Genomic DNA, 21,978 nt, shown 5'->3' on the forward strand with positions numbered 1-21,978 from the left:
TATTCCTATATTCCATTCGGCTATATCCACAAAACACAATTCAAGGGTCGAACATTGACATGCAAGCATTAGATTTGCTTAAAAACTTGAGATTATTCAAACACTCATCCTTTTTAGCTTATTTTTAACTTGACATTTACATGCAAGGCTATACTTTAACATGCATCACTAATTCTTCTTGCAAATCAACATGCAAATCTCGAGACTAGCTAATTAACCAAGAATCAAGTTACAAAATTTTAACTCCCTTTTCATTAGTACAAAACTCGGACCAAAACTTAGCATGCAACAACAATTTCACTCCTTTTAATCCATTAACCCTTCTAACAACAATCCCTAATTATTTTATTCAATAAGAAAAATCAAATTAATCACTCCAAGGATCAAAACCATTCGGGTTTTTCAAGAAAACAACACATGAAAAAGATTTCTCTTAATCCTTCAATCACAAATCAACCCATAATTAATTCATCACTTATTTCTAATAAACACTTATCAATTTAAATTTTAGAAATCCAAAACCCTTTTTGAAATTTCAACGATCCAAGCATGCAAACATCAAAATCAAATTTTATGGTATTAGAGTTCAGTTTTTCACATCACAACTCACCACCGGTGCACCGGAGTTCATCACCGGTGGCGGTGGTTTCTCGGTGGTGCCCCATTTCGGGGTTTCCAACATTGAAACCTCCGATTTATGTACACACAAGGCACATGCAAGACTCACTTGGCTTTGAAAATCATTTTTCAATCATAAAATCACCTCCTTAAGCACATATTAAACCATATACACACACGTACACACGCATCAAGCATGAACACACACACACACATCGAGCTTGCATGCAACAAGATATTCACACATGCACACTCCAATAACCACTTATGTATGTTTAACAAGAGATTTTGAGAAGGATTGGTGAGAGTTATCAAAGAAACAAGTGGTTTACCAAGAGAAAAGAAGAAGAACCGAGAGAAGGAGAGAATAGCCGAGAGAGAGAGAGTGTGAGAAAGAAAGAGAGAAGAGAGATTGATGTGCTCGGGAAAAAGAAAGAAAATGGGGGAGAGAATGAGTTTTATACTCAATCAAAATCAAGGGCATTTTAGTACATTACTAATTCCCCTTTTATTCTTATTTGTTCCTTCCTTTTTACTCAAATGAAACAAGAATTAAATATAAAATATATCTCTCTCGGAAAGTCGAGAATTATTGAAAATGACAATTTTAATATGTAGATCTCGAAATTAGCTTTTTAACCATTACTCATTATAAGATTTTGAGCGGACGGTTGATTTTATATGAATTTCGCAATCTCACCTTAATAATATCATTTTTCCACATAAAATCAATTTAAAAATGCAAAGACCACCAAATAAATCCACTCATCATTTTTAAAAAGTCTCTAGGACCATTATGAAGATAACAAAACAAATCCCATGTTTTTATCTTACTCGGATGATTTTATAAAAATGCGCGAAGGTTAATTAAACCTTTATTTAAATCACATAATCCCTTATAAATTCATAAAAATGTCACAGAACACATAGTCATGTACACAGACAACAATCGCACATATATAATCACATAACGACTCAGGTCTGATCATAGAATTTATCCTTCTTTAATCTTTATCCTTTTTACGCGTACCGGGTCACGTTAAGCCTGACGGCCCGACGCTCAGCGTTTCGATTACGCTTCTCATTATCTTTATCAATTAACACGTCACTTAGGACGAAATACTTTATTTAAACATTCATTTCATTCAATCACACATAATTCACATGCTATATTCTTTAATTCCTTATTAGGACGGGTTCCGTTCTACCTGACGGCCCGATACCACAGCTTAACTTCTAAGCTGACTCTTTAAATTGGAACGTTTTTATCTACGCTCCTATATTCTAATATACAGAAAAGACAATTAATCAGCACTTAGTCATATAATTATAATCACATCATATAAAGCATACTTTATTGACTTTAATTACGTCGCAAAATTCTCAGTCGTCACAGCAGCCTACAGAATCTATGTGCGAAGCTTGGGAGCGCTACAAGGAGATGTTGAGAAAGTGTCCACATCATGGTATGCCTGACTGGATGGTGATAACTGGTTTCTATAATGGTTTGGGGGCCCAATCTCGGCCCATGCTCGATGCAGCAGCTGGAGGCGCCTTGTGGGCCAAAAGCTATACTGAGGCTTATAATCTTATTGAAACTATGGCTGCAATTGAGCATCAAAACCCAACTCAAAGGATGATGCCTGGGAAGGTAGCAGGTATTCTGGAAATGGATGCAGCTATAGCTATTGCAGCGCAGCTACAACTATTACAGCGCAGCTCCAAGCGCTGTCTATGAAGGTCGATTCTTTAGCTACCTATGGAGTCAATCAGATAGCTATGGTCTGTGAGCTTTGTACAGGTTCTCATGCTACGGATCAGTGTTCTCTTGTTAATGAATCTGTTCAGTATGTGAACAACTATCAGCGACCGTAGCAGCCTGTGCCAGCTACTTATCATCCTAACAACAGAAATCATCCCAATTTCAGCTGGAGCAATACTCAGAATGCTATTTAGCAACCATATCACCAAGGCGTAAGTAAACAGTTTAATCCACCTGGATTCCAGCAACCACAACAGCATGCTCAAAGGTAATCATATCCTCAACAAGGAGGTGCTGCTCCACCTTCTAGTGCTGATTTCGAGGAACTCAAGCTGTTGTGCAAAAGTCAGGTTGTTTCTATCAAGACCTTGGAAAATCAAATCGGTCAAATAGCCAATGCAGTGCTCAATCGTCAACCTGGCACACTTCCCAGTGATACTGAAGTGCCTGGAAGGAAGGAAGCTAAAGAGCAAGTCAAGGCTATTACCTTAAGGTCTTGAAAAGTTGCTGATGCTGAAAAAGCAAAAGACGGAGAAGCTGAAGTTGGTGATAAAGAAGAGAAGCAGAAGGAGAAAGCGACAAAACCAAGGAAGACTACTGTTGAATACACTCTTCTTAAGGGTAATACAGGGGAGAAACAGCTCTATCCTCCACCACCTTTCCCAAAGAGATTGCAGCAACAAAAACTAGATAAACAGTTCGGTAAGTTTCTGGAGGTGTTCAAGAAACTTCACATCAACATACCTTTCACTGAGGCTCTGGAGAAAATGCCTAGTTATGCAAAATTCATGAAGAGTATTTTTTCTAGGAAGGTGAAACTGGATGACCTTGAGACCGTTGCTCTAACGGAAGAGTGCAGTGCTGCAACAGAAATTACCTCCAAAGCTTAAAGATCCAGGTTGCTTCACCATTCCTTGCACCATTGGCAAGTTGTCTTTTGATAAATGCCTGTGCGATTTGGGAGCAAGCATCAATCTGATGCCGTTGTCTATCTTCAAAAAGTTGAATTTTCCTGATCCAAAGCCCACCTACATGTCTCTACAATTGGCTGATCGTTCTATTACATATCCACGAGGCATAGTGGACGACGTGTTAGTAAAGGTGGATAAGCTCTTCTTCCCTGCAGACTTTGTCATTTTGGATTTCGAGGAAGATAAGAAGATTCCCATAATCTCGGGAAGACCTTTCTTGGCTATAGGCCGTACCCTGATAGATGTGGAAAAAGGTGAACTTACTATGAGGGTGCAGGATCAGGATGTGACATTCAATATATTCAAAGCAATGAAATTCCTACAGAAGATGAGGAGTGCTTAAAGGTGGATTTGATTGATTCTGCGGTAACTTCAGAACTTGATCATATGCTAATGTCTGACGCTTTAGAGAAAGCCTTAGTGGGGGAGTTTGACAGTGATGATGAGGATGGCAATGAGCAAATACAATATCTAAATGCTTCTCCTTGGAGGCGAAAGCTAGACATGCCATTTGAATCTCTTGGTACTTCTGATCTCAAGAATGCTGAAGGAAAGCTCAAACCATCTATTGAGGAAGCACCTACTTTGGAGCTTAAACCACTGCCTGAACACTTGAGGTATGCCTTTTTAGGTGATGCATCTAGTTTACCTGTTATTATTACGTCTGACCTTTCAGGTAGTGAGGAGGACAAGCTCTTGAGGATCTTGAGAGAATTTAAATTGGCTATTGGATGGACTATAGTAGATATCAAAGGGATCAACCCTTCGTATTGCATGCATAAAATTCTGCTAGAAGAAGGTAGTAAGCCAACTGTTGAGCAACAACGATGACTTAATCCTATCATGAAAGAAGTGGTGAAGAAAGAAATTCTGAAGTGGCTGGATGCAGGAATCATATATCCTATTTCTGACAGTTCCTGGGTGAGCCCCATGCAATGTGTACCGAAGAAAGGAGGTATAACTGTGGTAGCAAATGAGAAGAACGAGCTCATCCCCACTCGAATAGTCACAGGATGGAGGGTATGAATGGATTACAGAAAGTTGAACAAGGCCATGAGAAAAGATCACTTCCCTCTTCCATTTATTGATCAGATACTTGACAGGTTGGCCGGTCATGAGTATTATTATCTTCTGGATGGCTATTCGGGGTATAATCAGATTTACATTGCACCAGAGGATTAAGAAATGACTACCTTCACTTGTCCATTTGGCACATTCGCTTTTCACAGAGTTTTATTTGGCTTATGTGGCGCACCTGCCACTTTTCAGAGATGTATGATGGCTATATTCTCTGATATGATTGGAAATAATGTCGAAGTGTTCATGGACGACTTCTCCGTCTTTGGACATTCGTATGATGAATGTTTGAATAATCTTCATGCGGTGCTCAAAAGGTGTGTGGAAACTAATTTGGTGCTCAACTGGGAAAAATGTCACTTTATGGTGCGTAAAGGCATTATTCTTGGGCATAAGGTCTCTAGAAAAGGTCTTGAGGTAGATAAAGCTAAGGTGGGAGTCATTGAAAATCTTCCACCACCTATTTCTGTGAAGGGAATCCGTAGTTTTCTTGGTCATGCAGGTTTTTATCGGCGTTTCATTAAGGACTTCTCGAAGATATCTAAGTCGTTGTGCAACTTGCTCGGGAAGGATGTGCCTTTCAAATTTGATGATGAATGCTTGGCGGCATTCGAGACTCTCAAGAAGAGTTTGATAACAGCACCGGTTATTACGACACCTGATTGGACAGAGCCTTTTGAGATGATGTGTGATGCGAGTGATTATGCGGTGGGAGCTGTTCTTGGGCAGCGCAAGAATAATCTTTTTCATGTGGTCTACTATGCTAGCAAGACTCTAAATGGAGCTCAAATGCTCTACACCACTACTGAGAAGGAGCTCTTGGCTATAGTCTTTGGTTTCGAAAAATTTCGATCTTATCTGCTTGGAACAAAGGTGACAGTATTCACTGATCATGCGGCCATTCGCTATTTGGTTTCCAAGAAGGATTCGAAGCCTAGACTTATTCGTTAGGTGCTTTTGCTACAGGAATTTGAGTTAGAGATCAAGGATCGAAAAGGTACTGAGAATCAAGTAGCTGACCATCTCTCTAGATTGGAGAATCCCGATTCTACTTCACATGATAAGACATTGATCAATGAATCTTTTCCGGATGAGCAGTTGTTCGCAGTTCAGGAGGAAGAGCCATGGTTCGCAGATATTGTGAATTATCTTGTCAGCAATATAATGCCTCCTAATATGAATATAGCTCAAAAGAAGAAGTTTCTGCATGAGTTAAAGTGGTACATGTGGGATGAACCGTATTTGTTTAGACAAGGAGCTGACTAGATCATCAGGAGATGTATCCCATTCTGTGAGATGGAGGGGATATTACGAGACTACCACTCCATATTTTATGGTGGACATTATGGTGGTGAAAAGACAGCAGCTCGTATTCTGCAAGCAGGCTTTTTCTGGCCTACTTTGTTTAAGGATGCACATAAGTTCATTTTAAGGTATGATCGTTGCCAAAGAGTGGGGAATCTTATGAGGAAGGATGAGATGCCGTTAAATATGATGCTTGAAGTCGAGGTCTTTGATGTTCGGGGAATTGATTTTATGGGACCATTTATCTCGTCCTGTAATAATCAGTACATGTTGCTGGCAGTCGATTATGTCTCAAAATGGGTAGAAGTCAAGGCTCTACCGACAAATGATGCAAAGGTAGTGTTGAATTTTCTTTATAAGCAGATTTTCACAAGGTTTGGAACGCCACGAGTAATCATAAGTGATGAGGGGTCGCATTTCTGCAACCGTAAGTTCACTTCTATGATGCAGCGCTACAATATGAATCATCGTGTTGCTACTGCCTATCATCCGTAAACGAATGGTCAAGCGGAAGTGTCTAATAGAGAGATCAAGCGCATTCTAGAGAAAGTTGTTTGTCCGTCAAGGAAGGATTGGTCTTTAAAGCTCGATGAAGCTGTTTGGGCTTATAGAACAGCATACAAGACTCCACTTGGGATGTCCCCATTTCTACTTGTTTATGGTAAGGGATGTCATTTACCTGCGGAGCTTGAGCATAAGGCTTATTGGGCGTTGAATAAGTTGAACCTTGATCTAGATGCAGCTGGGAAGAAGCGAATGCTTCAGTTAAATGAACTTGATGAATTTCGACTCCAAGCGTACGAGAATAATAAAATGTACAAGGGAAAAGTGAAAAGGTGGCACGACAGGAAGCTGCATCCTAAGTCATTTGTGCCAGGGCAGCAAGTTCTTTTATTCAACTCTCGTCTCCGACTTTTTCCTGGAAAGTTGAAATCAAGGTGGTCTTGACCTTTTATTGTCAAAACTGTGTTTCCACATGGAGCGGTGGAGATTTTTGAGAATGATCCGGGCCAAGCATTCAAGGTTAATGGTCAGCGTTTGAAGCATTACTATGGGGACACGGTAAACCGGGAAGTGGTTAGTGCCGTTTTATTGTCAACTTGAGAAAAGTACGCCACGTCAAGCTAATGATATAAAAGAAGCACTTTTTGGGAGGCAACCCAAAATTTGTTGTTATAGGAACCCTTAGGAATCAGTAACCTATCCAAAAATACAAAAAAATCAGAAAAAAGGGCAAGAAAAAATTTTTCCAGTCACCATCTGGGCGCCCGCTCAGCTCTGCTAGGCGGCCGCTCAGGATGCTAGGCGCCCGCGCAGCTTTGCTGAGAGGCCGCTCAGCCCTCGAATTCCTGATTTTTTTTAGCCTTATAAAATCCAAAAAAATCAGAAAACACAAAACTAAAAACACAACCCACTACCCACGAATCCTTTTTCCATAAAACCACGTTTTTAACCCTCAACCCCACTCTTAATCAAATTTTAACCCTAATCTTTACCCTATATATACATACAACTATTTCATATACTCCCCCATACACTTTCAACCTTAAAACTCTCTCCCATATTCCAAAACACAAATATTAAACACTTTTTCTCAGTTTCAATGGCACCTAAGAGATCCAGGACTATTGATAGCAGCAACATATGCCTACCGCTGATTCTTCGAGGGGTACTGCTGTGAGACCTCGTTTGTTCGATAGGGCTGCTGAGGAGGATTATACTAGGCTTCTGGGTAAGCCAATTTTGAAGGAGAGGGGATTCTTACCATCGGGGAGGGATGGTGAGTTGTTGCCGATGATTGCTGAAAATGGGTGGATTTCTTTTTGTGAGTCACCGGAGGCGGTTCCGATGAGCGTGGTTTGCGAGTTTTATGCGAACGCAAAGGCTGAAAAGAATGGGATTACTGTTGTTCATGGGCTTACGGTGGATTATCATCCTAAGGCAATTCGCCGTGTGATTGGGCAGCGACAAAGGAAGCCCACGGAGGAGAATTGGAATGAGAAGGCCTCCGAGGAGTTTGATTTGGATTTGATTTATGCTACTCTCTGTCAGCCGGGCACGATTTGGAAGTTCAAGACTGGGACTAATGAGTATCATTCTTTTCTGGCGATTACGATGAATAGGTATGCCCGTGCATGGAATGCCTTTATTTATGCTAATATTCTGCCTACTTTACATGCACATGAGGTTACAGTTGAGCGAGCAAGGTTGTTATGGGGTATTTTGAATGAGGAGTATTATGTGGACCTTGGTAAGTTCATCTACTAAGGAATTCTGAAGTTTTTGAGGGGAGCGAAGCACATGAACATCTCTTATGCATCTATTGTCACGAAGCTATGCCGAGCAGTGGGAGTTCATTGGCCTTCTCACGAGCATTTGTAGATGCCGGCCGCTCCTATTGGTTCAGGGACTCTGAATGCGATGCAGGAGTGGACGGGTGGAGAGCTCGAGGAGCATGGGCTGGGTTATCGTCTTCTAGGAGGACGTCCAGCAGCTGGTGCTACCATGGCTAGGCTGGGGCGTGATGAGGCAGGCTCTTCTAGAGCTCAGGAGGGTGCTGAGATGGATGATGCCTAGTATAGGAGGCCGTCGAGGAGGATGGATGCTATGTACGAGACGTATAGTAGGTTTGCTCAGGAGCTCACCCTTGCACTTGGGACTGCTTTTAGAGGCCTTGGAGATGACATCCAGTGGTCCGTTTTTGGTGAGGACTCTGCTTATCCGCCTCCTGATACTCCACCCTCTAAGGATGATGATGATGATTTCTCCGAGTAGGTATACCCTGAGTTCCTTTCTACTACCTTCACTGGGGACAGTGAAGATTTTAAGTTTGGGGGTGGTAGTTAAGGAATATTTTTGTGTGTGTGTCATATAGTTGCATATTCATGATAGTTTAGTTCATATAATTGCATATTTTTGTCATATAGTTTTTTTATAGCTTTATTTATCATGTCTTTTAGCTTATGCATTTACCATGATCCCTTTTGTAATGCTTTACCAATTGATTTGTGATATTGATGTGAGTGTAGTGATAGCGTTAGAGTGATGTTGAGTCTTGTAGGATGACATGCATGCTAGAAACACTTGTAATTTCACTAAGTCTTAGAGAATACTTAAGGACTAGATTGTTGTCATGGTTTGATGGTTTTCGAGGTTAATCTATTGATTATGCTTAGAATTTATAATAGGTTCTTAATGATAAAAGGCATGAAAAGAAAAAAATTTGGAGTAAAAATTGGAATTCATTGCTAATTGTGGCTAGGCGTCAAATGGCTAGTAGCCGGCTCGTATTTTTATGCGAGTAGTCTAGGGTTGAGCAAGATGGAGCGAAATGCACTTGCTCAAAAATTTGAAAAAAAGAGAAAAAAAATAGAAAAAAAAGAAAGTAAAAAAAATATAAATAGTTAATGCATAATTGATCACGAGTGGGCTCTTTGGTATTCGAGTTATTAAGTTCTTAGGGGACTTTGTGCCTAGTGACCTAAGGCTTTTATAGTCTGGGATCCGCTAACCTAACGCTCGCTAAATGGATGCCATTGTATAAGTCTTTTGTGGACCTCACTCATTGCACGGTCAAATAAGCATTGTTGTTGTGTTGAATAAAAAGCATGATTCTGTAATAAGCTCCAGTAATATTGAAGTGTTTAATTCATTTTGTGCCTAGAATTTATTCTTCGTATAATCATGTGATTAATTTGAGGATAGTCGAGTTATGATAATTGATCTAGTTTCGAAGCATATCTGTTAAGCATCCGCACACACCATGTTTCTGGTTGTATGTTAGTTTGCATGATTTGGTTGATCTTTATTCGCCTAATTGCATTTATTGAGATGTCATAAGTTGGTTGGTTTGGTTGTAGTAAGGGGGTCGCTGCATTTCATATAGATTGCATTCATGCATGTTTTTGTTTTTTTTTTGAGTCTGTGACGCTTGAGGACAAGCATCGATTTAATTTTGGGGGTGTGATAAGTGGCATTTTATACCACTTAGAATGTCTTATAATGGCTTGAATTGATTTCTTGAAATCAAGTATTTTGTGTATTTGATGTGTTTTTCTAGTGTTTGTGCATTTCAGGGTATTACTTGCATTTGTGGGGAGATTTTATCAAGAATAAGCTTTAGTATATGCTTGGCATTGCAAGTGGGAAGTTAGGAGCAAAATGCAGCAAATAACGGGAGCAAAATAATTAATTTTCCAGAAAGGTGCTGGGCGCCCGCTCAGGAAGCTGGGCGCCCGCTCAGGATTGCTGGGCGGCCGCTCAGGGGCGCGAATTAAAATTCTGATTTTTAGAGTTCTTGTTCTGCTGGACTTCTGACTTCCTGGGTTTTGTGGGGCTTCTATATAAGTAGTTTTCAGAGACGTTTCACGTGTGTTGAATCGTGGTATCAATCGAGGAGCAAGGAGATAAGGAAGAAGACCGTTATAGCACACCGCAACGAAGAGGAAGCATAGTTTCTTGTGAATCTTTTATTCGTTGTAACAGTGGATGCTAGTTTTCTTTACTTTGAACCTTATTACTCTTGTGACGTACTCTGGTTTAATATAATTAGTTTTATTAATTATTCTCGTGTGTTTTATTATCATGTTTTCATATGAACACATGGTGATGATGAGTTCAATCGTGGGCTAATCGTGATCATGGGGTCGTAACGGATTTGCAATGGAATTCTTTAGTTAGTTGTTTAATACCTTAGTGTGTGATGATTGTAAGATATCTAGTATTGGTTGTGCTTATTCATCTTATGTGCGTCGCAAACATATAAGATAGGGTGTTAATCTTTTGTGAAGCGATGGTGGATCTTGCGATTTAGAACTTGCCATGCTAGCATAGGTTCATGTATGAGTATGCATGATTAGTGGGTAACTCTAACCGTTTTACTTGCCCTGTGTAATCATAAGGAATAACTTGTGCTTAAATCATTATGTTGTCAAATTATGTAGATATATAGGGTCTCAACATAATAAATGACTATTCAACTTCTATCTTAATTATGGATGTTTGGTAGAATGGTATTGGTACAAAGAAAGTTGGCTTTTATTAGTGTAGTGTTGTTCGATTAATATCATCACCGTTACATGCTAAGAGTAATAACAATAGCTATTGAAGGAAGTAGTAATGAAGTTATGATCTCATGTGTATTTAATATTATTAATTCAAGTGTCAATTAAGTATTTAATTCTCGTAGTTAATTATAGTTAATAATTAGTTAATCCATTGTATGTGTTATTGTCTTAACATTGAGAAGTAATCATACATAGGTGAGTGAGTGTTAATTGAACATAATTACTTTGAGTCTCTGTGGGAACGAACTAGAAATTATTCTATATTACTTGCGAACGCGTATACTTGCATGCATTATTAGCGCGTGTTTTCGCCCTAACACTTGCTCTTGATAATAAACTTGTTGAGCTTCCGCTAGTCGACACATAATCTTATACTTCCGTTTTCCTGATTAATAAATCATGCTGGTGCATCTCAGGGGGTACGTTAGGTTCAGTTGTTTTCTCTTTGAATCATCTCCAGCGTTTGCTCTGGTAACTCCTTTATTTTGTCTAGCGCCATTCTGTGCGGGGCTTTGGACACTGGCTTCATTTCAGATGCTAAGTCAATCATAAACTTACTTTCTCTATCTGAAGGAAATATTAGTAACTCGTCTAGAAACATATCTTAAGACTATAAAATCTTCAAATTCTGTTTGCTCCTGACTTTTATTCATAATTTCCATAGCGCTTACATCTTGGTCACTATAACCTTTTAACTTAAATCATTGCTAACAAGTTCTTTACCTTCCTTCGTCCTCTAAACCTCGTCATATTCTCATTTGGCATCTTTAGAACTATCTTCCATCACGATGGTCTATCTGGGCATCACGCTTAAATAGTTAATCCATTCATTAGAATAATGTCCAATCCTCTTATCTCAAATGATATCAATTCCTCACAACTTATTTCCATAAATCTCAATTCCACCATTGGTACTTACTTATTTAATAATTACATGTTCTTGACTTGCTAGTCCTTTAGTCATAATCTTATCAACAAAACCTTGAGAGATAAACGATCAAGTTGCTCCCACATCTTTCAATACTTTAACGCATAGGGTATCCGCAATAATCATTCACGTCATCACATTCGTATTTTAAATAACATATTTCATAGGAAAATCGCAAATTCTCGTTCTCGGAGACGTATTCCTTATTGAAGTAGATTCCCTTTACTCTTAGTGCATCCTTGGCTAGGGCTAGTGATTTGAAATCCTCATCATATACCCTTGTTTCCTTTTCATGCATGAAAGGTGGATGGAACTTTTCCCGCTTGGTTCATAATATGTTGACTTTTATTTGAAAAACCCTTGCAAAGAACGACTGCACGACGAAACAACTAGAAGGATTCACAATTTTAATAAACTTTGAGTTGAATAGAAAGAAGAAGTAATGATTTGAATATGAATGAGACAACCACATTGGTACTTAAGATGGCCAGTCTTTCATACCATATGGCATACAACACATGATTAGGTGGCGTCCCACCCGACTCTTCGTCATTCTGACAAAGCGTCTCACCATAACACTCTTTGTCCCAATTAGAGAACAAAACTTGAGGGGAATAATTAAACTTGAAAGGAATGTAACATCCTCCTTTTTGATATCATTAGAAAGAATTTATTAAGAAAAGAAGTTCATACATTTCTAGGAATTAAGAAGGAATATACGCTGTATGAATGAGGACCAGAATGATACCATTGGTTACCATCCACATTTCACTTGTATTCATCTCTCGAGCTTGTTCGATCATATCCCAATTGTGTCATATAACAACTTTAGAAGGTACGCTGACATGCCTTCGCAACTAAGTATTATGGTAAATTCTTACTTGTTAAGTCGTGCGTCTATAACATCGTATCTACACATATAATACTTTAACAATTCGATCATAATGGCATTCTTATCAGATAAACTCGAGTTTCCTCTTTTTAATTTAGAATAACCATGAATCATTGAACATAACGATCCTTTTGTTAATAATATTCTTCTTTTAGAAAAGTCTGGAAATCTTCCCAATCTTCTTCGGTCATGCTCAGGCTTCCGTTAAATCAATGAATTTCTTGAACTCTGATAGTCCCAGTAATTGAATGAATAGTTACTCCGTACGCTGATTCTGTTGTTAAGCTTATCAAAAAATACTTGCACCTTACTGTTTGGAATAATCAACTTTTTCATAATCGCGGGTTACTTCGTTCTCTGAATTAGCAATACTAAGTCTAAAACAGTATCCTTCCAGGTAATCCGGGTCTTTTAACAAATAAGAAACTCAAGTAGTAACTTGACAACCAATGTTTAAAACTTATTTTATTTAAAAAAAGCTTTTAGAAAATTTTGTAAGGGAAGATCTTTTTCAAAAAACTTGTTTAAAAATTTTGAAAATCGCACATCTGGTTGTCCTTACTATATGAGTTGGTTGTTGTCCTTCCTACCTATAACAAGGTACCAAATTAAAGAAACGATCACATAAAGGTCCATTCACTTCAATCTATCTTCTCTCCTTTATTGGGTCCTTTTGTCTTCCTTAATCGACGAAAGCTTCAGTTGTCGTTGCATGTTATCTTATTCGTAGCTTCACGTCATAGCTTCCATACTGGTAATACTCCCGTCATCAACTTTACAATCATTAAGTGGAATAGACTATCCAATAGTCAAAAAGTCGGCCTTGTTACTATAAAGATATCATATCATCATAACACCATGATCTAATTTCAAGAAAACTCCAGATTCATAATCTCCTCTAACTCTCTCTTTTCAATATTTATCTAATCCATTCCACAAGCTAGTCATGGGTGGCCTAATTACTAATGGCTTCTTTTAACCTGGTAACAGCTATCCTCCGGAACACGTGAATCTTCTTTCTCAACTCCTTCTCACCTTTATTAATATCTCATGTACTTACCATTTACTGTAGCTATCGCATCCCTTCTCGTAAATACTGTTGTTCCATAAAACAGGTTTTTAAACTGAGGGTATAGAACATGGTGTAGAGTAAACTGAAAAGATACATTCATAGTTGAATGTACAGAAAAACAAGAATAAGCAAATGGAGGTTCTTGAATAGGTAGTCTCGCATCAAGAAGTGGTAAAATAGCGTAGAATATCTTGAAGAGGCGCAATTGTCATAACAGAAGGTAATACCATTAATACCGATGGAAGGACAAAGTGCAAATCATATCTGGAAGAAGATGATGATCCTTAAACGGAAGGCTCCAAACGATCAGATGATACAGGGAAATCAGGATCTGCCATTGTCGTTGTCTGGAAATCACGTCGCAAGCTAAGAATCCCGAATCGCAACACGAACCATGCCGGAGACCTACTATATAGTCGCACTCAACCTCACGATGACTTATCTTTCTACTTCCTATTCCTAATCCTAACCATCTACCTAATCCCGATAATCTAGGCTTGTTCAATGACTTATAACCTGTAGCTCTGATACCAACCTGTGGCGCCCTCCATACCCGGGTCAGAAGTTTGGGGTCCACAACACATACCCAATATATATAAACCTGTATGTGAAATATTATTTGCAATGAACCTGCTTTACATAACCACGGATCACAACAGGTTAAAGTATGAAAACAAGCCACAACCTTAACTTTGATCACAACGTACCAAATCCAAACTAATTCAAATTACAACTGATAATAAAATTATTCTTATAATCTTACTATCTCACTACCGAAGTAAGCTCCTGCTAGCTCGATCCAACTCAATCTGGAATCCTAGCTCGTACATTGAACTGGGAAACCTCGCTATCAACCGTATCCTTCTTAACTGTAGAATACATAAAAAGATTTGCAAGAGTGAGCTAACTAGCTCAGCAAGTCACAAGAACAATAACTGAGGTTAATCAATGATCAAACGAGATGATTCAGAGGAATTAAGATTCTTGTTAAGCAATCATTAGAATTGGATATTCATTTTAAATTTAAAAAAAATAAGGTTAGGCTGTTGATCAGTCACGCGTCAACCCCGAGCAAGGCACATAGCTCTGCTCTATAAACTGGATCCAAGGCACACATTGGCCTAATTCCACCACGAATTTGGTCTGACCACAAATCTGGTCCATCTAAAGAAAACTATCCAATTCTAAAGCAGTTTAGTATGATAAATAATATAACTCAATAAAATAAGATCATAATCAACAGTAATAAAACTTTTGTATAAAAGCATGGTATAATGCATGAGTATCATGAGGGAATATCAAAATATATATAGGAAATGGCTTTCAGCCTGTAGGAGAATCGGGTATTAGATGAACAATAATTTTACAAGGTTTAGTTCTTTGGTGCCATAGGGTATGGTTGAGTATAAAAGTTTCGGAATGTTTAAACAATTCTGTTCCAGTGTTTAGTATATGATGAATATATATTTATGGGCTAGTATCGTATTTGTGTGGTTTAGTATCTGGTAATTCAACAAGAAATGGTTTCCAAAGAATAAGGCTTACGGCTCAAAGATCAAATGATGTGGCTCAAGTTCAAGGCTGAATGATTCAAAAGTACTTACAATATAAGACAGAGCTATTTTGAATACTTAACGATATGTCACGAGAGAGTTTAGAAATATTTGTACCATATTTCGAGAAAGGCTTAGAAGTACTTGCCTTATCACAATCGATTCCAACTTCACTTGTACTTGTCTAATGACTTTATTCAATAACCACTCATCTACTTTTCTATGCCTTGCCTCTATTCACTAATCACCTGCTGTATTTTCTACGCATCGATTCCATTTTCTGATCACCTGCTTCCCTTTTCTATGCCTTGTCTACTCTTCTAGGCATCATAAGTATCTATCAATATTCATCTTACATTATTCTAATCGCCACATGGATGTCATAAGGTTTCATCTACCCTTCGTTTCACCCAAATCCGATTAACGGATTAAAAGTTATGCTAAAAACAAGTAAACACTGATCACATAATCCGACAACCAAACAAACGAGTCACATATAACACATAACACGTCAAATAATCAATGAAATTTCATTTATAAGGAAGTCTCAGGTCATAAACAGTTTTTCGGGTATTTAATACGATTTTTAAAACATTTTTCTGAGTCAAAACGGGTCGTTGGATCAAATTTAAAGCAATAAACAGGGTTCGGTTGGCCAAATCTGGCTTCAGAATAACTTTATAATAATTATCGAGCCTTGAAAACAATTTAAAATAATATTTTAAATCTCAAAACTATTTTTCAGAATTTTTGAATCATTTAAAAATAATTAAATCCAATTAAATAATTAACTAAAATTAATTAATAAATAATTAAACTAATTAATCAATTAATATTTAAATTTAATTGATCAATTAATTAATTAATTATTAATTAAAGTTAATTAATTAAGTAATTTAGATTTATTTTTGAATTAAAAATGATTTTTAGAATTTAAAATAATGATTTTTGGAATATTCGGAAATTAAAAACAATTTTGAAAATAATTTATAAAAAGAAATCCGAATTTTGAAAGAATTCAAAATAGGAATCCAGAATTTGTAAGGTTCTGGAAACTTTGGGGGCTAAAGTGCAAAAATAGGAAGCAAGAATTGAGTTTACCAAAAATCTGGATCAAAACCGGGTCAAACCTCGAGTCAAAATTGACCCAAATGGGTCACCTGGGTTTTGAAGAACACGACGGCCGAAAAAGAATCCGGCGAGGCTAATTCAGACAAATACGGAATCGTTTGATTCGTTTCTACACTCTAATCAATTCCTTAACACAGGAGCAACTTAGAGATGGGTTCAGTTCAGGTTTATAACCCCTGGACAGTGTTTTCCGGCGAAACTCAATAGAACTCCGGTGAGCTCGAATAAAAACCGGCGAGCTCGATTAAGGGTTTTCCAGGAATCAGTTGTTACACAAATATATGTAAATCGACTCCCCATTCAACAAGGAACACAACCCATGTAACAGAACCAGCTAATAACCCCTAATCAAGAAATACCTAAAATCGATCAAGAACATTCAAAATAATTAAAAACCCTAATTTATATAATCCGAAGATCAAACTCAAATTTAACCATGAACTCCAAATTTGAAGTATAATATACCAAAATGATCAGCATTAAAAACTCTACAACATGCAAGCATTAAATTATTCAAACAATCATCCGTATAAAAATTTATAATTTAAATCATTAATAATTCGAATTAAAAATAGTTTGTAGAGAATTACTACTTGATTTTGCAGTGGTTTTGATGAAAGATTCTGAAAGTACAAATCAACAGCTTCGTTTTGAGTATAAGCACGCCAAAATACGATATTGATAACGCCTCCAGATTTGACTTTGATTACGAAGAACAAAATATAATTATAGTATTTTCTCTGTAAAAACTCTGTAAATACTGTTTGCAAATGATTTCCGGTACGTAATAAAATACGGTAAAGGCTATTTATAATTACGGAAAATTAGTAACCCATTGGATCATCCCGAATATAAAATGATACGTTTATTTATAAAAACAGATCCAAACGGTACCGGTTTTCGGGATAATTATCCAAACCTGTACAATTTGTATTGCGGTCTTGGTCTCAGCGCCTGGTTACACGTATTACGAGATGATAATTATAATAGTATAATAAAAAGATCCCGTTTATCGAAAATACGAGTTTTATTGATTCACCGAAACGAATTTTGTATCGAAAATATTACGCCGGGACCCGCACGGGAAAACCGTACGCCGGATCGAAAAAATCAAAACATGGAAAATGCTCGGAATATTGCAATTAGGTTAGGGAGGAGTTTTCGGAAGAGTTTTGGGTTATAAAAATGTAAAAACTGTTGAGGTCGTCTGGTTCTCGATTATACAAAATAATTTATAAATACTCGGAAAAATAATTTATTTAATCCATAAATCATTTATAAAATCATAAATCAATATAAAAATTGATAGAAAAATATCACAATTATTTATACTTTATTTTGGACTTATAAAAATTAAAATACTCAAATTATATCATTTTTACATATCCAAACACAAATACCACTTCACAGATAATTCACCAAAAATTCATATAATAATCACATAATATTTATTAATTAACAAAATAATTACATGTTATATCCCGAATATTACACTCCTCCTGAGGGTAATACAGGGGAGAAACAGATTTATCCTCCACCTCCTTTTCCTAAGAGGCTGTAGAAGAAAAAGCTGGATAAGCAGTTTGAGAAGTTTTTGGAGGTGTTCAAGAAACTTCATATCAACATACCTTTCGCTGAAGCTCTTCAACAGATGCATAGCTATGCGAGGTTTATGAAAGGTATTCTCTCTCAGAAAGTGAAGCTTAATGACTTAGAGACCGTTGCTCTAACGGAGGAATGCAGTGCTGTGCTGCAACAGAAGTTGCCTCCGAAGCTTAAAGATCCTGGAAGCTTCACTATTCCTTGCACCATCGGAAACTTGTCGTTTGACAAGTGTTTATGTGATTTAGGAGCTAGCATCAATCTGATGCCCTTATCTATCTTCAAGAAGCTTGGTCTGTCTGATCCGAAATCAACATACATGTCATTGCAACTAGCTGACCGTTCCATCGCTTATCCACGAGGTATAGTGGAGGATGTCTTGGTCGAGGTGGATAAACTCTTCTTCCCTGCTGACTTTGTAATTCTTGATTTTGAGGAAGATAAGAAGATTCCCATCATCTTGGGAAGACCATTCTTGACTACTGGCCGAACTATGATCGATGTGCAAAAAAGAGAGCTTTCGATAAAGGTTTACGATCAAAAGGTCACTTTTAATGTGTTCAAGGAAATAAAATTACCCACAGCTAAAGAGGAGTGCTTTAAAGTAGAGTGGGTCGACTCTGTAGTAAATTCCGAAGATAAAGAAGAAGCAGAGCAATTATAGGATTTGAATGTACCTCCGTGGAAGAGGAAGTTGGATATGCCATTCGATTCTCTTGGGTTAGCAGAGCTGAAATTTTCTCAGGAGCGTCTTGAGCCGTCTATTGAAAATGTTTCCACACTTGAGCTTCACCCACTACCAGATCACTTGAGTTATGCATTCTGAGGTGCACCACATGATAAACGCTTGGGATATATCTTTGATGATGTAGAGGGTAGCCGAACGGATCCTACAGTGCCTATAGAGGGTTCTTCTCATGTGCAGCAGGTAGTTGATAGGACTGGTGTTGGTGATGAGCAGTACAGGCGAGTGACTAGGCGTATGGAGGCCATGCACGACATTCACCATCGTTTTGCTGAAGATTTGACACACGCTTTCGGTACTGTTGTTCGAGACACTGGTGGCAAGGTTGATTGGCCACCTGATCCTCCACCCGACGAGGGTGACTCTCCCACTAACTAGGTATGCCTAAAATCCTTATTATTACCTTCAATGAGGACATTGAAAATTTTAAGTTTGGGGGTGATAATGTAAGGATTAGTAGTGTGTATGTCCATATAGATTCATATTGCATGTTTAGTTGTAGTTCATTCATATTTTTACATGATTGTTCATTTAGGACATATTTGTTTATTTTTATGTGATTTCATATAGTTGCATTTGCATGCATATTTAGCATGATCCCTTAAGATGAACTATGATATTTGATAAGTTGATGTTGATTTGAGTGTGGTGATGATGAATAGAGGGATGTTTAAGTCCTAATGAATTGATTTGCATGCCAGAAACAAATATTTTCACAAAGTCTTATAGGGTTGCTTTTGATCTAGATCATGATCATACTTGTTTGTTGTTGAGATTTAATCACTTGGTTATATTTAGAATTTGTGATATTCTCGTAATGACGTAAAAACACTGATTTTTTTTATCTGAAGAAAAACTTGGATTTTATTGCTAGTTGTTATAAGGCTAGACGTCAAATGGCTAGTAGCCGGTTCATATTTTTATGAGTAGTCTAGGGTTGAATGAGATGGAGCGAAATGCACACATTCAGAAATTATTGAAAAAAAGAAGAAAAAGAAGAAAAAAAGTATGTGTTTATGCATAATTGATCAAGAGTGAGCTCTTTAATACTCGAGTTATTAAGTTCTAGGGGACTTTGTGCCTAGTGACCTAAGGCTTTTATAGTCTGGGATCCGCTAACCTAACGCTCGCTACATGGGTATTATTGCATAAGTATTTTGGGACCTCATTCGTTGCACGGTCAAATAAGCATATTTGTTATGTGTTCAATAATAGTGTGAATCCTTGTATAACTCTAGTAGAAAGGAGGTGTTGTGAGTCATAATGCGTTTATTGTCTATTCTGTTTATAAACTTTTGATTGTTTCGATGATAGATAAGTTATGGTTATTGATCTAGTATCGAGAGATATCTGTTAAGCATTCCACACACGCATATTTCTGGTTTGTGAGTTGGTTTATGGGATTTATTCGAGCTCTGTTTAAAGTCATTGCATTCTTAGAGGCATTGGCTCATTCATTTGGTTATGGTTATTCTGAGGGGATCGATTGCATTATCATTTAGTTGCATTCACATAGTTGCATTCATGCATTAGGTTTGTTTTGTAGTTTTGAGTATATTTATGCTTGAGTACAAGCATCGATTCAAGTTTGGGGGTGTGATAAGTGGATTTTATATCCACTTGGAACGCTTTATTACAAGTTTAAATTGGCGTTTTGGACTCAAGTTGTTGGTATTTTGATGTGTTTTTGTGTTATTGCATTTCAGGTATCAGTTAAATGAAGAAAAGATCTTTTAAAGGAAATATGATAAAAATAGATCAGAATTTGAAGCCTAGGCCATTGTCAAGTTGTAGAGAATCTCATTAGCTTCGCGTGGGCAGTTGAATCGCCAATTCTGACGAGTAGAACTCAAGTTATGGCCAAAACAAGATTCATCAGAATTTTTCCAGACAGGCTGCAGGCGCCCGCCTAGGATGTGGGGCGGCCGCTTGGGAGCTAAGGCGCCCGCCTGGAGAGCTGAGGCGGCCGCCTGAGGCGCGACTGGTCGCTTATTTCGCTGAAAAACCCTATTTGAGTGGAATTTTACGATTTTAAGGGTCTAGGTCCACTAGGGGCATATATATACTTAAAAAAAGGGTTTTCATCATTCGGGAAGATTGGGATACCAAGGAGAAGACCTAGAAGCACAAAACAGCTCCAAAAAAGAAGATCTTGTTTTCAACTTGTGATTCTTTGAATTAGTTGTAATTTTGGATGCTCGTTTTCGTTCTTGTTGAACCTAGATCTCGTTTATTCGTACTTTAATTATTATTCAATTTATTAAGACCTTGTTTACCATGCTTTCATTGGAACCCATGGTGATGATGAGTTAAATTATGAACTAATCGTTGTCATGGGATTCTAGCGGATTTACTTATGGATTTCATTAGTTAATTGTTTTGATATCTTGGTGTGTGGTGATTGATTGATATCCTAGTATTGGTTGTGCATATTCATCTTATGTGCGTAGCTAACATATAAGATAGCGTGTTAATTTCTATTGAAGCGACAGTGAATATAGAGGTTTAGAACTTGCCATGCTAGCATAGGTTCATGTATTGTATGCATGATTAGTGGGTAACTCTAACCGTTTTACTTGCCCTATGTAATCATTATGGATAACTTGTGCTTAAACCGTTATGTTGTCAAATTCTATAGACATATAGGGTCTAAATATAATTGGTGCCTATTCAGCTTCTATTTCTTTTGTGGATGTCTGGTAGAATGGTACTCGTGCAACGAAAGTTGGCGTTTATCAGTTTCGTGTTATCTGATTAGTGTCATCACCATCACATTCTAAGGTTAAGAACAATGACTTTGAATGAAGTATTTAATGAAGTTAGAATCCCATGTTTGTCATATATATTAATTCAACCTTAATTCTCTTAGTTAATGTTATTTAGTATAATCTCTTAGTTTAATAAAAACCCAATTTGTTATTTGTCTTAGCATTGAGCGATAACTATACATTGTTGCATAGGTGCATAAATTGAACTTAACCTAAACCAGTCTCTGTGGGAACGAATCTGATTGATATCTTATACTACTTGCGAACGTGTATACTTGTGTGAATATTAGCGCGTATTTTCTCCCTAACAAGTACTCCTGAGGGGGAGCTATTTGAAATCCTCTCCAATTCAATTGGATGTTCCTGTTCAAGGAACAACTCCCCTAGCATAAATTGCATTAGCAGTTGATGATATGAGTACAATTGCCAATGATTCTATCATAGAGGAGGCAAGTATAGTACATTTAAATGGCAGTGTGGTGAAAGAC

The 21,978-nt window shown here is 37.5% G+C and overlaps 1 pseudogene; it reads right to left on the reverse strand.

The window, feature by feature from the left end:
• Window positions 1-1,997: 1,997 nt before the first annotated feature.
• LOC141681842 (small nucleolar RNA R71) lies at window positions 1,998-2,088 on the reverse strand (annotated as a pseudogene).
• Between the last annotated feature and the right edge of the window lie 19,890 nt (window positions 2,089-21,978).

Source organism: Apium graveolens, chromosome 8, assembly GCF_009905375.1.
Source record: "Apium graveolens cultivar Ventura chromosome 8, ASM990537v1, whole genome shotgun sequence".
Taxonomy (NCBI): Eukaryota; Viridiplantae; Streptophyta; class Magnoliopsida; order Apiales; family Apiaceae; genus Apium; species Apium graveolens.